The 16,717-nt window shown below is 37.9% G+C and overlaps 1 long non-coding RNA gene across 1 annotated transcript in view; it reads right to left on the bottom strand.

Moving 5' to 3' along the window:
- Positions 1-1,613: 1,613 nt before the first annotated feature.
- LOC102162238 (uncharacterized) overlaps positions 1,614-16,717 on the bottom strand; it is an 81,799-nt gene continuing 66,695 nt past the window's right edge. The window contains exon 4 of the long non-coding RNA XR_014830097.1: positions 1,614-3,415. This is a non-coding gene — a long non-coding RNA (uncharacterized LOC102162238). The remainder of the gene's footprint in view (positions 3,416-16,717) is intronic.

Here is a 16,717-nt window from a genome sequence, read left to right on the forward strand (position 1 = left end):
GATAAATAGGGGAAAATAAAGCAAGAAAGGACATGAGAAAGTGCAGGAGGTATATTGGGAGTGATTAGGATTTAAATAGGATGATTACTAAGAGCCTGAGAGGAAGGAACAAAGATCTGAAGGAAATCAGGGAATAAGATATAAAGATTTGTGAGGAAAGATCATTCCCCACATAGGGAACAACAGGGCAAAAGGAAGAGTTCAGAAAACAGAAAGAAGACATTTACGGGTGGAGCCAAGTAAGAGTGTTAGAGAGGGAGGTTGGGGACAGTGCAACGGGAGAGGGTAGCAATTACGTTGGGCTAAGATAATATGGGGCCATTTTAGTGACATTGGCTTGTATTCTGATGAAGATGAGAAGCGTTGGAGAATCTTAAGCTGTGAATTGAGGTAATCTAAATTATGTCCTTAAAAATATTTTTCTGGCTACTGTGTTCAACAGTAACTTTCAGAAGGATGAAGGAAGAAGCTGGACATCACACTGAAGACCATTGTGAGAATTCAGGTGAGAAACGATGGGAGAAACAGAATGATGATTCTGTATTGAAAAGAGGTCAGAGTCTGGATGCATTCTGGAAGTTGCATTCCTACCAACAGAGTACAAGGGTTCCCTTTTCTCCACATCCTCACCAACATCTGTTATTTGTGTTCTTTTTGATGATAGATGTTCTGACAGGTGTGAGGTGATATCTGATTGTGGTTTTGATTTGCATCTCCCTATGAATTAACAGTGTTGAACATCTTTCATATGCCTGTTGGCTATTTTCATTTCCTCTTCAGAAAAATTTCTATTTAGTTCTCCTACCCATTTTTTAATTGGGTTGTTTGTGTTTTTGATGTTGATTTGTATTAGCTGTTTATATATGTTGGATATTAATTCCTTACAGTCACAGTATTTGCAAATATTTTTCCCATTAGTAGGTTGTCTTTTTGTTTTGTTGATGGTTTCCTTTGCTGTACAAAAGATTTTAAGTTTAATTGGGTCTCATTTGTTTATTTTTGCTTTTATTTCCTTTACTTTGGGAGACAGAGCCAAAAAATATTGCAGTGATTTATGTCAAAGTATGTTCTGCCTATGTTCGCCTCTAGGAGTTTTATAGCATCTGGACTTACATTTAGGTCTTTAATCCAGTTTGCATTTGTTTTTGCATATGGTGTTGGAGAATGTTCTAATTCCATTCTTTTATATGTAGCTGTCCAATTTCCCCAGTACCTCTTTTTTTAGAAGAGAGTACGATACTATGCTTATACATTGATGGAAAATGATGCAGAAGAAAGGGAGGGAAAGATGTTGAAAAAGAGACAGGGCAGAATTCCAGATATAGCAACCATGTCCTTTTGTTAAAGAGTTGGAATGACATTTACTGCACACTTGTTCTAAATGTGAATAGCCAGCAAATGAGTCATTGGGAGATTCCAAAATGAGATTAGGGAGCAGTAGCAGGTAAGCATCTTTGTCTTCAGTGTGTATAGGCCATTCATAGATGAATGATAGTTAGATAGTGTCATATATTTTATCCTCTGAAAAAGTTAGTTTCATACTAAAAAACACATCATTCTATGTGATTGCACAAGAGGATAGCCTATTACACATTCATAAAAATACTTTTAGATTGTGTTAAAATTAATTTTATTATTGATTTTAAAATGATATAATTAAAAAGACATCAGGGGATAATGGGTCCATTTAAAGAGTCAAGAAGAAACCTAATGGGAAGTAAAGTCTGCAGAAGTCTCAGAAAGCATATTAGTTTCCAACTGCTGCATAAGCTAACTTGGAGACTTAAGAAGACAAAAATATATTATCTTAAAGTTTGCAAGAGCTCCTGTTGTGGCTCAGCAGGTTAAGAACCTGACATAGTGTCCACAATGATGCAGGTTTAATCCCTGGCCTCATTCAGTGGGTTAAGGATCAGGTGCTGCTGCAAACTATGGCATATGTCACAGATGCGGCTTGGATCCCATGTTGCTGTGGCTGTGGTATATGCCAGTAGCTACAGTTCCCATTTATTCCCCACCCTGGGAAGCTCCCTATGCTACAGGTACAGCCCTAAAAAGAAAAAAGAAAAAAAAAATAGTTTTCATGGACCAGGAGTCCAGGTATCGATTAACCAGGTCCTCTGCTCAGGTCTCACCTGATGGAAATCAAGGTGTACACCTGGGATTGAGATTCTCATCTGAAGTTCAAGGTCCTCTTCCAAACACTTGTTGTGGGCGCTCATTTCCTTGAAGCCATGTGACCAGTATCCTCATTTTCTTGCTAGCAGCCAGCATGAGATTTCTCTCTGCAACTAGAGGCCACCACAGATCCACATGGACCTGATAGGTAATTCAAAGCTTGGCAATTTGCTTTCTTCCAGGCCAGTAGGAACACATGGTTATGATATTACACCTTCTTTTAAAAGGTCCTCTGATCAGGGCAGGTGCACCCAGAATGGTCTCTCTTTTGATGAACTCTAGTCACTTGATTAGCAGCCAAGCACAGGAGTGATACCCGGTCTTATTTGCAGATTGCTCACACAGGCAAGGTGTTAGTACACAGGGTGTGTACTCCAGAAGGTAGAAATTTGAGGGGACAAACCTTTTTTTTGTCTTTTTTTATGGCCTCACTCATGGCATATGGAGGTTCCCAGGGGTCCAATTGGAGCTGTAGCTGCTGACCTACACCACAGTCACAGCAAAGTGGGATCTGAGCTTTGTGACCTATATCACAGCTCACGGGAACGCCAGATCTTTAACCCACTGAGCAAGGTCAGGGATCAAACCTGTGTCCTCATGGATGCTAGTCAGATTCATTTTTGCTGAGCCATGATGGGAACTCTGAGGGGACAAATCTTAGAGTCCTACACCACAGAGAGTAAACTGTTCAATGGAAATATATAAAACCTACCTCACCATTCTTGGTGTCTTGACTTTATCTGACTGAGAAAGAGAAAGAAGATAGAGATTTGAGAAGAATATTGCATGATAAACAAGGCCCATTTCTGGGGAAAGACTATGTTGTCTAATGAAGGTCTGCAACCACGTGAAAGGAGAAGTTACCATTCATTCATAAGTATCATTTTACATTGTCTCCCACTGACCTTAACATATACATTTATATATTTATGTGGGTAGATATAAATGGATCACTTTATTGTATAGCAGAAATTATCACAACATTGTAAATCAACTAATACTTCAACAAAGCTTTAAAAAATTAAAAAAATTTTGGGAGTTCCCATGTGGCTCATTGGGTTATAAACTCAGCTAGTATCCATGTGGATACCAGTTCAATTCCTGACCTTGCTCAGTGGGTTAAGGATCTGGCGTTGCTCTGAGCTGTGGTGTAGGCAGACATGGCTTGGATCTCACATTGCTGTAGCTGTGGTGTAGGCAGGCAGCTGTATCTCCGAATCGACCCTTGACCTGGGCCCTAAAAAAAAAAGAAAAAAAAGAAAAAAGAAAGAAAAAAGAAATGAAAAAATTAAACAAAGAAAATTGGGGTAGAAATTTTCTTCCCCCCACCTGCAAAGAAAAGATAGGAAACTCAATGATTTGGGAAATCCATAAATATATTGCTTTAAGATAGATGATTTTTGCTTTAAGATCTGAGCATCCTTTAACCTGGATTCCCCTTGAATGAAGGCAGCAGTGACTCTAGGGTGAGGTGAGGCAAGACTCAGGAAGACTGAGGCTTTTTGATATTTTTACTCCCCACAATTGGGAAAATCAATGGAAATTCGAAATTGCTTGTCTGTGCCATGAGATCACAAGGGATTTGAGCGTATCTACGTTGATCACCACACCAGTGGATAAACTAAAAAAATAGCTCTGTTGGGAGACAGATGAGAAAATCCCGTGGGAAGGCTTTTTTCAGAGGATTCTCTGGGCATAAAAGATGAGACTGTCACTGATTTATTACATTCTCTTTCTGAGATGAGCAAAGCCAGACCCAGTCCATCCAAAAAAGAAGGCAAACTGTGTAAACATATTCAGATAATTTTGGCTTGTTTTCCATTACCCTCCCTGCTTGTTTGGCATTGAGCTTGGTTGGAGGGCCAGTATCCACCCCCTCCCCAGGATTTAGGTTAAAGGGGAAAAACACAAAATGGGAAGTTTTCCAGGAGTTTGAGTACAGAATGGCTCTTTCCCAGCACCCTGGTGGTGAGTGAAGCCTGAGTGACTCAGGAATAAACTCTGACAGCCAATGAGCAGACCTCAAATTGGCCCTGAGTCATTCCATTATCGTTTTGTAATTACATCTTCACATACAGCGGATTTACATGTGTTAAGATTCATTTAGAAATGGCACAGGAGCACCTGCAATTTGGCATTCCAGTTAGAGTGTCAGTGTATCAAATACTTGATTAATAAACTCTGAAGTGTTGAGATGATTCTCTGTCATTAATCATATTCTCTTCTATCTCTATATTACCTGAAATCATTAGAGGAGAAGAAAGCCTAAAGCATAATCAGCTACCAGCATGTTAACGCAATGACTAGACACTTAGCTCCGAAGAGGCAAAAGAAATTAAGTAGGTGGGAAATTACACTAGATGTGTTTTTTATTGGGGGGCGTGATTGTAGGGCAATCCTTCTTTAAAGCAGGGGATAGTGAGCGAAAATCACCTATTAATAATGATTAAGAGAATTTATGACCACAGATAGGGTTTCATCTACTCAAATAAGAATCTGAAGAGCTTGTTGCTTTGAGCAAAAGGAAACCCCCCAATAGCAACTCGGGAATTTATCCTTTGTGTGTGTGTGTGGAGCTATTGGTAATGAACCATGCAAAAGCAGCGGGAAGCTTCTTTTTTACATCATCAGTTATCTCATTCATATTCACACAGATTTAATTCACTCATCAATCAGTGCTTACCAGGAGATAATGCAGTCTCTTTGAGGTATGGATGTGTCTATATTTCAGTGAGATCAAGCAGCCTCATAGTCGAGGTGTTTGAAAAGATTGTAGCAAAAATCAGAACACATCGGGGACAAAGTCATACAATGTACATCGGCTGGTCGATGTAGAATTTTTCAGGAATGCCCTGAATTATTGTGCACCTAAGAATTAATGTCACTTGCAAAATTGTAGAGGATAAAAGACTTTTTACAAGGCACAGGCAGAGAAAAATCTTTTGACTCAGACAAGCTAAATCACTATGAGTGTTGAATCCTAATATGGAAAGGGATTTTAATATGCAGACTGGAGTGGGGAAGAGATACTTACCTTGAATCAAATAACTCTTATGTGCACTTTGTTTCTTATAATTTAAATATTATATCTTTCTAGTGTCAAAGATCCTGAAAGAGCAACCCTACTAACTTTTAAGAGGCTATGTTAATGGAGTTATTTCTTAAATGTACGGAACTATGGAGATCACCCAGCCTGGGATGTACTGGGCTGCTAGTCCTTGGTTTATATCTTGAAGAGTTGGCTGAAATATGTCATTTTTACCTAATTATTTTAAATTATTGAATTGGCTGTGGAAGTTACTGAGGCTAAGAATGGAAAAACAATATATTCATATTTCATGTCCACATTTTTGCATTACCCAGTAGTTCAATTCAGTGGTTTTCTCTCATTATTTGTGAAGTAAAGACTCAGACCAGGTGACCTCTGAATGACCCCCGGCTCACACACTCTAGGACTCTTCAACAAATGCACAAAGATGTAAGCTCCATGAAGGCAAGGACTTTGGATTTTTCTGTCTACTAAAATCTTTAAAGAACATGTACATTCATGACTTCACTTGTTCCCCACAGAAATCTTAGCAAGCAGGACTATCAGACTTCTAGCTTCATTTTACAGAAGGGAAATCGGAAGCCAAGAAGTTAAGCAATTTTCTCCAAATCCCAGAAACCAGTGGCTGAGTCAGGACCTGATTCCAAGTCTTTCCATAAAGCTTAGAGCTGGTGGTATCCTGGTGAATGTTTAATAGTCTGATCTCGGAGGAGATAGCTCTATGTATATAATGTATCCTTTATACATATGATATTTACATAATATATATGATATATATAAACCTATAAATATACATGATGTATTTCCTATATATAGGATATTTATATATATATATAAATTTATAAATATATAGGATATCTATATCCTTTATAGGAAACTTACTGATATAAAGGAGGTACAACACAATTTAAAAATAATAATTCAAATATGCATTACTCTTTATTGTAAATTCCTACAGCCAATTGATTCCTGCAGATTGCTTTGGTTGATTTCTGCCAGACTTTTACATTTGAAAGCACCACAATTTGACAAATAGGGCTTCCTTCTAATTTAAGAGCTCTTTCCCAATAAATGCATTGTCATTAAATCTGATATGTAATATACTGTAAAACTATTTCTCATTTTGTATAATACTAATTAAATTGAAACCTTTTTAAACTACAGTACCAAATCAATCCTTAATTTGTCATGTTTTCTGATTTTTGGTGGTGTAAATACTTGGTCATGTTCAAGCCACCAATGTGACATGACTGAACACAGATTTGGGAAGAGATGTGCAGTGACCCACTATCCTAGAGTGTTTCCACTCAACAGGTGCAGCAGACATAAATAAACACAGCACTGTAGGCAATGGTAAGTTTAAGTAATGTTGCTAGGAAGTAATGAGCTTCAAGAATTTATTACCTTTGGCTTTAATATAAGTTATTCAATCATAGGCTTTTATAATTTAAGTTTTAATAAAGAATGTGTTTAACTACTAGGTTGCAAAATTTCCTGAAAATTTAATGATTAGCTCTTACAAACAAAGCCACCTGGACCTGAACTTTTTTTTTTTTTTTTGGCCTCTCAGGTAATTCTATGCTTTCTTACTATTTTAATGTTCATGTGGGAAAAATACTTTGCCTCCCTTGAGGTAGGTGTATTTGACTTTAAGATGCTCATGATATTTTTGTTTGGTGGTGGTGGTGCAGCCAGATAACTGGTGTGCATGTGAAATGATCGACTCTCTGAAGGAAGTTCTCTAAGCCCACAGTGAAAAATAACTGCCTTTGCATCCTCCATGCTCCCATCATTCTGGTTTCAGATGCTCTCTGCTGACTATCAGGATGGACGTCCTAGCTTCTTGACTAGCTACCTCATCCCCATCATTCTCAGGGAACCACTGGCTTTCCTACTTCCTCCCTTACACCACTCCGCCCACCAGTTCCTGCTGACCCATCCTTCAGAGGCCTTGCACATTACCCGTATAAATGTGACCACTTTAAGTTCTGTAACAATGCACTTTGATGCCTCAACCATAAATAGTTTCAAAATTAAAAATTAGGTGTCACTCCAGCATGTTCTACCTGCAGACATATTATGCTTCTTAAGTGAATTAGTCTAACCCTTTAGCCATATAAAAGCCAAACCAATCCAACATGCTAAAATGAAATATTTTGACTGCATTTCAGAGTAGCATTTGATTATACAATGTTTGATTATATATATGTATTTATTTATATTAAATATATGTGTGTGTGTATATATATATATATATAGTTTTAAATTATTTTCCTTTTCTTTTTTCTTTTTTTAGGGCCACACCTGTAGCATATGGAGGTTCCCAGGTTAGGGGTCAAGTCAGAGCTGCTATTGCGAGCCTACACCACAGTCACAGTAACACCGGATCCAAGTTGCGTCTGGGACGAATGCCAGAGCTTGCTGCAATGCTGGATACTTAACCCATTTAGCAAGGTCAGGGATCAAACCCACATCCTCCTGGATACTAGTTGAGTTCTTAACTTACTGAACCACAAGAGGAATTCCTCTACCCAAATATTTTTGTTCAAAAAAAGCAGAACTAAAGTTCTATACCTTACGCTCTAAGTCTATACCTGACGTTCATAATAAAAAGTCCCGTTACATTATATCCTTTGTAGAAATACATGATTAATGACAACAGACTTTGATGTCTCAACCATGAATAATTTCAAAATTAAAAATTAGATGTCACTCCAGCATGATCTACCTGCATACATATTGTGCTTATTTGGTGAACTGGTTATTAAGAAAAAGCGCCTCTGCAGCAGACCATGCTGTGTCTGGATTTCCATCATATACAGCATTAGAAAGAAATCCTATAGAGCCTTAGAATATGGAGTTACTGATTTTCAGAGTTTCATCCTTCCAGAGGTTTAGAATGTCCAAATAGGTGAGAACTAAATAAGGAAGAGGAAAAATTATTCAAATCGGCCATTTATTTATAATCTGCAGAGCTTGCCTTGCTCTTAGCCTTACTTCTCTGCAGCATCACAAAAATGCTGTTCTTCTCAAGCTGTTACAAAAGGGTCTTTCCTAGGCAAGTGTCCAAATCCTTAATAAAAAAACCCAGCACAGGTCACAAATATTTGTCATTGAGTTTCCTTTCCTTTCCTTTCCCTTTCCCTTTCTTTCCTTCCTTCCATCCTCCCTCCTTCCCTCTCTCTTTCTGTCTTCCTTTCTAATTTCTTCTTTTCTCTCTTGTTCACAGCCACATGTGTGGCAAATGGAAGTTCCCCTTGGCAACACTGGATCTGAGCTTCATCTGCGACCTATGCCACAACAGCTTGTGGCAACAATGGATCCTTAACCTACTAAGTGAGGCCAGGGATTGAACCTGAATCATCAGGGACACTAGTCAGGTTCTTAACCCACTGAGTCACAATGGGAACTTCATTATTGAGTTTCTCTCCAAATGCCAAACACGAAGTGATATATTTTTTTCCTTCTTTTTTATTTTTATTTTTCCATTATAGTGGATTTACAGTGTTCTGTCAATTTCTACTGTACAGCAAAGTGACCCAGTAATACATATTTATATATATTCTTTTATTCACATTATCCTCCATTATGTTCCATCACTAGCGACTAGATATAGGTCCCTGGGCTATACAGCAGGATTTCATTACTTATCCATTTCAAATGAAACAGTTTTCATCTACTAACCCCAAAGTCCCAGTTCATCCCACTCCCTCTCCCTCCCCCTTGGCAACCACTAGTCTGTTCTCCAAGCATGTGAGTTTCTTTTCTATGGAAAGTTTCATTCGTGGCATATATTCGATTCCAGATGTAAATGATATCATATGATATTTGCCTTTCTCCTTATGACTTACTTCACTTAGTATGATAGTCTCTAGTTCCATCCATGTTGCTGCAAATGGGTTATTTTTCCCCTTTTTATGGCTATGTAGTATTCCATTGTGTATATGTACCACATCTTCTTAATCCATTCATCTGTCAGTGGACATTTAGGTTGTTTCCATGTCTTGGCTATAGTGAATAATGCTGCAATGAACATACCAGGACATGTATCTTTTTCAAGGAAAGTTTTGTCTGGATATATGCCCAAGAGTAGGATTACTGGGTGCTATGGAAGTTCTGTATTTAGTTTTCTGAGTTTCTACTGCCATACTTTTTTCCAAGGTGGTTGTACTAATTTACATTTCCACTAACAGAGTAGGAGGGTACCTTTTTCTCCACACCGTCTATGGCATTTGTTATTTGTGGACATCATTCTGACAGGTGTGAGGTGGTACCTCAATGTAGTTTTAATTTGCAATTCTCTAACAATTAGTAATGGTGAGTGTTTTTTTATGTGCTTGTTGGCCATCTGTATATCTTCTTTGGAGAAATGTCTATTCAGGTCTTTTGCCCATTTTTCAATTGGGTTGTTGTGTTTTTTCTGTTGAGTTGTATAAGTTGTTTGTATATTTTAGAGATTAATCCCTTGTCAGTTGCATAGTTTGAAACTATTTTCTCTCATTCTATAGGTTGTCTTCTTTTTTTTTAAGGTTTCTTTTTCTGTGCAAAAGCTTGTCAGTTTGATTAGCTCCCATTGGTTTATTTTGCTCTTATTTCTGTCGCTTTGGGAGACTGACCTGAGAAAACATTTGTAAGGTTGATGTCAGAGAATGTTTTGCCTATCTTCTCTTCTATGTTCTCATAAAACTTGTAGGAGTTTGATGGTATCTTGTCTTATGTTTAAGCAACTTTAAGCCATTTTCAGTTTAACTTTGTGCCTGGTGTGAGGGTGTGTTCTAGTTTCATCGATTTACATGCTGCTATCCAGTTATCCCAGCAACACATGTTGAAAAGACTGTCTTTTTCCCATTTGATGTTCTTGCCTCCTTTGTCGAAGATTCATTGACCATAGGTGTCTGGGTTTATTTCTGGGTTCTCTATTCTATTCCGTTGGTCTGTATGTCTCCTTTGGTACCAGTACCACACTATCTTGATGACTGTGGCTTTACAATATTGACTGAAGTCTGGGGGAGTTAAGCCTCCTGCCTGGTTTTTGTTCTTCAAGATTGTTTGGGCAATTCTGGGTCTTTTGTGGTTCATATAAATGTTTGGATTGTGTGTCCTAGTTCTGTGAAAAATGTCCTGGGTAATTTGATAGGGATTGCATTGAATCTGTAGATTGCTTTGAGTAGTATGTCCACTATTATGATATTAATTTTTCCAACCCAGGAGCATGGAATATCTTTCCATTTCTTTTAATCCTCTTCAATTTTCTTGATTAATGTTTTATAGTTCTCAGCATATATGTCTTTCACATCCTTGGTCACATTTATTCCCAGGTATTTAATTTTCTGGGGTGCAATTTTGTATTCCTTTTCTAATATTTCATTGTTAGTATACAGAAATGCAACCAAATTCTGAATGTTAATCTTGTATCCTGCTACTTTGCTGAATTTGTTGATCAGTTCAAGTAGTTTTTGTGTGGAGTACTTAGGGTTTTCTATATATAATATCATTTCATCTACATACAGTGACAATTTTACCTCTTCTCTTCTAGTTTGGATACATTTTATTTCTTTTGTTTGTCTGATTGCTGTGGCTAGGACTTCCAATGCTGTGTTGAATAAAATTGGTGAGAGTGGGCACCCTTGTCTTGTTCCAGATTTCAGAAGGAAGGCTTTCAGCTTTTCTCCACTGAGTATTGTATTTACTGTGGGTTTGTTTTAAGTGGCTTTTATCATGTTAAGGTATGTTCCTTCTATACCCACTTTGTTAAGAGTTTTGTCATAAATGGATGTTGGAGTTTGTCAAATGCTTTCTCTGCATCTATTGAGATGATCCTGTGGTTTTTGACTTCTTTTGTTAAAGTGGTGTATGACATTGATTGATATGTGTATGTTTCAGTTGGTTAAAATTTTGATGAAATTTTTGCATCTATATTCATCAAAGATAGTGGCCTATAATTTTCTTTTTTGATAGTATCTTTGGTTTTGGTATTAGTGTGATGGTGGCTTCATAGAATGTCTTTGGGAATGTTCCTTCTTCTTCAAACTTTTGAAAAAGTTTAAGGAGGATGAGTATAAGTTCTTCTTTGTATGTTTGGTAGAATTCACCTGTGAAGCCATCTGGTCCTGGACTTTTATTTGTAGGGAGTGTTTTTATGACATATTCAATTTCATTTCTAGTAATCAGTCTGTTCATTTGATATATTTCCTCTTGATTCAGTTTTGGCAGGACGTAAATCTCTAGAAAGTTGTCCATTTCTTCCAGATTGTCAAATTTGTTGGCATATAATTGTTCATAGTATTCTCTCATGGATTTTTGTATTTCTGTTATATCAGTTGTGATCTCTCCCTTTTCATTTCTTATTTTGTTTATTTGGGTTTTTTCTCTCCTCTTCTTGGTGAGTCTGTCCAGAGGTTTGTCAATTTTGTTTACCTTTTCAAAGAAGCAGTTCTTGGTTTTATTAAATTTTTTCTATTTTTTTTTGAGTCTCTATTTTATTGATTTGCTCTTTGATCTTTATAATTTCCTTCCTTCTACTGACTTTAGGTTTTGTTTGTTCTTTTTCTAATTCATTTAGGTGGTGGGTTAAGTTGTTGATTTGAGATTTTTCTTCTCTTTTGAGGGAGGACTATATCACTATAAACTTCTCTCTAAGCTTGCTTTTCTGGCATCCTATAGATTTTGAACGGTTGTGTCTTCATTATCACTTGTCTCAAGGTATTTTTTTAATTTCCTCTGATTTCCTCATTGATCCACTGATTTTTTTAGTAGCATGTTATTTAGTCTCCATGTAGTCGGTTTTTTGTCATTTCTTTTCCTGTGGTTGATTTCTAGTTTCATGCCATAGGGATCTGAGAAGATACTTGAAAAAATTTCTATACTCTTAAATTGGTTGAGGTTAGTTTTGTGCCCCAGTATGTGGTCAATCCTTGAGAATGTTCCATGTGCACTTGAAAAGAATGTATATTCTGATTTTTTTTTTGGATGTAGTGTCCTGAAAATGCCAATGAAGTCTAACTTTTCTATTGTGTCATTTAGGATCTCTGTTGCCTTAATGATTTTCCATCTAGAGGATCTGTCCATTGATGTGAGTGGAGTGTCAATGTCTCCTACTATTATTGTATTTGTATCAATTTCTCCCTTTATGTTTGTTAGTATTTGTTGTATATATTTGAATGCTCTTATGTTAGGGGCACATATATTGATGATTGTAATAACCTCTTCTTGAATGGATCCTTTTGTCATTAAATTGTGTCCTTTGTCTTCCTTTATGGCCTTTGTTTTAAAGTCTATTTTGTCTGATATGAATATTGCAATTCCTGGTTTCCCGTCTTTTCCATTGACATGAAATAACTTTTCCCACCCCCTAACTTTCAATTTATATGTGTCCTTTGCCCTAATGTGAATCTCTTGTAGATAGCAAATTGTAGGCTCTTGATTTTTAATCCAATCTGCCACTCTATGTCTTTTGATTGGAGCATTCAGTCCATTGACATTTAAGGTGATTATTGATAGATATGTATTTATTGCCATTTTAAACCTTGACTTCCAGTTGATTCTATGTTTCTCCTTTGTTCTTTTTTTTTTTTTTTTTTTTTTTGGTTGGATGATTTCCATTTATTTTATGCTCATGTCCTTTTCTTTTTAGTTTTGTGAATGTAATGTTTGGTATTGATTTGTGGTTGCCCTGTTTTTCAAGTATGTAAACCCCTTCCTATATCTGCTTACTTTAGCCTGATAGTCACATAGGCTCAAACACATTCTAGAAAAAAAAGAATCTAGATTTTTCGTTCTTTCCTTCCCTATGGTTTATGATTTTGAAGTCATTTTTTAACATCTTCATATTTGTCCTTTTGCTGTTTCTTGTGTTGATTATCACTTTTACAATAGGTTTTTTTTTTTTTTCCTTTTAGATATGTATACTGGCTTATTTAAGTGACTGCTTTCCAATTCCAATTTCCTCCAACCTATTTCTTTTTACTTTTTTATTTAGAGAAGCCCTTTCAGTATTTCTTTTAGAATGGATTTGGTATTGCTCTACTCCTTCATTTTTTTGTTTGTTGGAGAAATTCTTTATTTCTCCTTCTATTTTAAATGATATTCTTGCTGGGTAGAGTATTCTAGGCTGCAAATTTTTCCCTTTTAGAACTTTGAATATATCTTACCGCTCTCTTCTGGCCTGTAGTGTGTCTGTAGAGAAATCACCTGTTAGCCTTATGGAAGTTCCCTTGTAATTAATGCTTTGTGTTTCTTTTGCTGCCTTTAGAATCCTCTCTTCATCTTTAAATTTTGCCATTTTTATTATAATATGTCTTGGTGTGGACCTGTTTGGACTCAACTTGCTTGGGGCCCTCTGTGCTTCCTCTATCTTGATATTAGTTTTCTTTTGATTTGGAAACTTTTCAGACATAGTTTCTTCAAATATATTATCAATTGCCTTTTCTTTTTGTTCTCTGTCTGGAATCCCTATTATGCCTAGATTGGCCTGTTTTATATTATTCCATAAATCTCTTACATTGCTTTCATGTTTCTTCATTTCATTTTCTGTCTGCTGTCCTGACTGGGTGATTTCCATTATTTTATCTTCCAAGTCACTAATTCATTCTTCTGCATTATTCATTCTGCTCTTTAGTGCCTTTAGCTCAGTTTGCATCCCTGCAAATGAATTTCCTAATTTTCCTTGATTCCTCCTTATATTTTCTTGTTCCTTTCTAAAATAATCTGCATTACTGTTTATATACACTCTTATTTCCTTCATATTCACCCTTAATTCCTTCAGTATTTTCACTATCTCCTTTTGAACTCGGTGTATATTAGACTGCAGAGGTCTATTTCATTGTTTGCTGCTTCAGGAGAATTCTCCTGTTCTTTTAACTGGGAATGGTACTTGAGCTTCTTCATTTGGCCTATATGTGAATTTAGGGAAACCAACTTCTGTAGGAGGGTTACTTCTATGCAAGTGTGCCCCTTTGTATTTTGTGGGGGGGATTACTACTTATTTTTGCTGTGGAAGTTTGGCTATTTGGTGTCTCTTTCTTCAGTGTGAGCTGTTATCCCCTTGATAAAGTGCTGAATGTGTTTCCAGGGAGAAGTAGACAATGGGTAGGTCTAGTAGTTAGTGCCTGGTTGCTGGGCTCTTGCCAGTAGCAAGGACCTGCAGGGAGGTGGCACAGGATACTCTTAATTGCAAGGCTCTTGGCAGTGGTAATGAGACTCAGGCAGATTTAGATGGGGCCAAGTGCCTGGAGCATTTGGCAGCAGTAGTGGCATGGTGTATGAGTTCCCAGGGAAGTGAGAGCAACAATGGGTGGCGTTCAGTCACAATGCCCTTCTCTGTGGTGCCCTCTGAGCTGACTGGGGCTGCAAGTGGTGCCTGTTCACAGACCCCTAGTGGTGGTGGGGCACGTCCACCTCTTGAGTCAGAGATAACTTCAGTGGTTTGCCCCTGCTACCTATAGACCATGCACTATACACCCTGTCCTGCTTAGCCCACACAGGAGGTGCTGCTCAGACTGTTCATTGTTGCAGGGTCCTGGGATTGACAGTGACTCAATTGTGAGTGCTGCCTGGAGCATTTGGCAGTGTCATCAGCAGGGTGGGTGTGGTCCTAGCAGAGTGAGAGCAACAACAGGTGGTGCTATGTTGCAGTGCCCTCTTTTTTGCCAACCTCTGGGGTTACTGGGTTTACAGGTGAAACATGTTCACAGACTCCCAGTGGTGGAGGGTCATGTCTCCCTCTGGTTTCTGATATGACTGCTGTGGTTTGTCCCTGCTGCCTGTAGACTACATGAGAGGCGCGACATTGCACTTAGCCCCCCACTGCCTTTAGCCCACACCAGAGGTCCCAGACAACCTCTAGCCCACACAAGAGGCACCCAGTCTCTTGTAGCCTGGGCAAGGCGCCTCTCACCACCAGTAGCCTGTGCCAGGGGTGCCCCACACTCTGAGAGCCCACACCTGCACAAGGAAAGAGATTTCTATGGTGGTCCACGCAGCCTTATCTTGCCCTTGCCAACAATGGCACCTTGCTTCTCCTGTGAGCCCAGACTTCCTCCTGGGTTCCCTCTGCTGTGGCATTTTGCTCCCCAGCTCATGGTGCACTACTCCCCTAGCCCCTCAGGCTGTCTCCACACAGCCAACACTAGTCCTCTCCCTGAAACTGACCTCCAGAGCCGTAGTCTCAGCACCCAGCCCCCACCAGAGTGTCTTAGGCTGTGCCATTCAGGGCAGCGGTGCAGATGATCTGTTTGGCTCACTCTGCTCTACCCTTCTCAGTCAAGCTGCTATGCTTTTCTCAGTGACTTTGAGGCCCCACCATCTTGGCTGATCTCCTGGTCAATAAGGTGTCTTCCCAGGGTGTGGGTTTCCTTTCTCTTTAACAGCTCTCTCTCAGGACTGGTAGTCCCATCTTAATTTCTTCTCTCTCTCTCTTCTTTTTTCTTTTGTCATACCCAGTCATGTGGAGGGTTTTTTGCCCTTTTGGAGGTTTAAGTTCTTCTGCCAGCATTCATTAGATGTTCTGTTTGAATCGTTCTACATGTAGATATTTTTTTTCTATGTCTTTGTGGTAGAAGGTGAGTAGATGTCTTACTACTCTGCCATCTTGATCCTTCCTCCATGAAGTGGTGTAAATCTTGTTCCCAAGAGTTTTCTGAATCCCTCATTAAGCAGATCTCTGATGATTCTATAAATCCTTCAGAATAATGGTATTTGAACTTTAATAAAAATTCCTAATTGCAAAAAAAGTTTAAGGATTTAGTCTGTTTATAAGTGTATAAATAAGCAGGTATATGTGATATAAATACACTACTGAATATGTACACTAAAAATGAACTCTAAGGTAGAAATTTTATGGAATAAGATGGAAGATACTTATAAAGAGCTGTTGTGTTACAGAATATTGAGTAGAGATTCCTGTGCTATACAGTAGGTCCTTGTGGTTACCCAATTTATATATGGTAGTGTGTATCCGTTAATCCCAAACTCCTAATTTATTCTCCCCCTCTCCATATTTCCCCTTTGTTAGCTATAAATTTGTTCTTGAAATCTGTGAATCTGTTTCTGTTGTGAATAAGTTCATTAGCATCATTTTAAGAATTAGGTTCCACATATAAGTGACCATATATGACATTTGTCTTTCTCTGACTTACTTCACTTAGTATGATCATCTCTAGGTCCTGCAAATGTTGACTATTCCTGCAAATGTTGAATCTATATGGGAAAATAATCTGAAAAAGAATGAATATATGTTTACATATAACTGAATCACTTTTCTATTTCCCTGAAATTTACATAACATTGTAAATCAACTATGCTCCAATAAATAATTAAAATTAAACAATTTTTAAAAAGAGTAATTGTAGTGTCTCCCCCCTGTTTCCCTCCCTTACAGGGGATCATCAAGATTGAACCCCTGGGTAATAGTGCTGGATTTGGAGATCCCCCAACACAGCTTCCAATTTTAAGCAGAAAGCTCTGCTAAGACAAGAGTGAGCCTAGACCACT

This window comes from Sus scrofa, chromosome 15 (genome assembly GCF_054392235.1).
Source record: "Sus scrofa isolate SSC_HxYL_T2T_F1_AM1 chromosome 15, Sscrofa_HxYL_maternal_Yorkshire_Landrace_v2.0, whole genome shotgun sequence".
NCBI classification, from domain to species: domain Eukaryota; kingdom Metazoa; phylum Chordata; class Mammalia; order Artiodactyla; family Suidae; genus Sus; species Sus scrofa.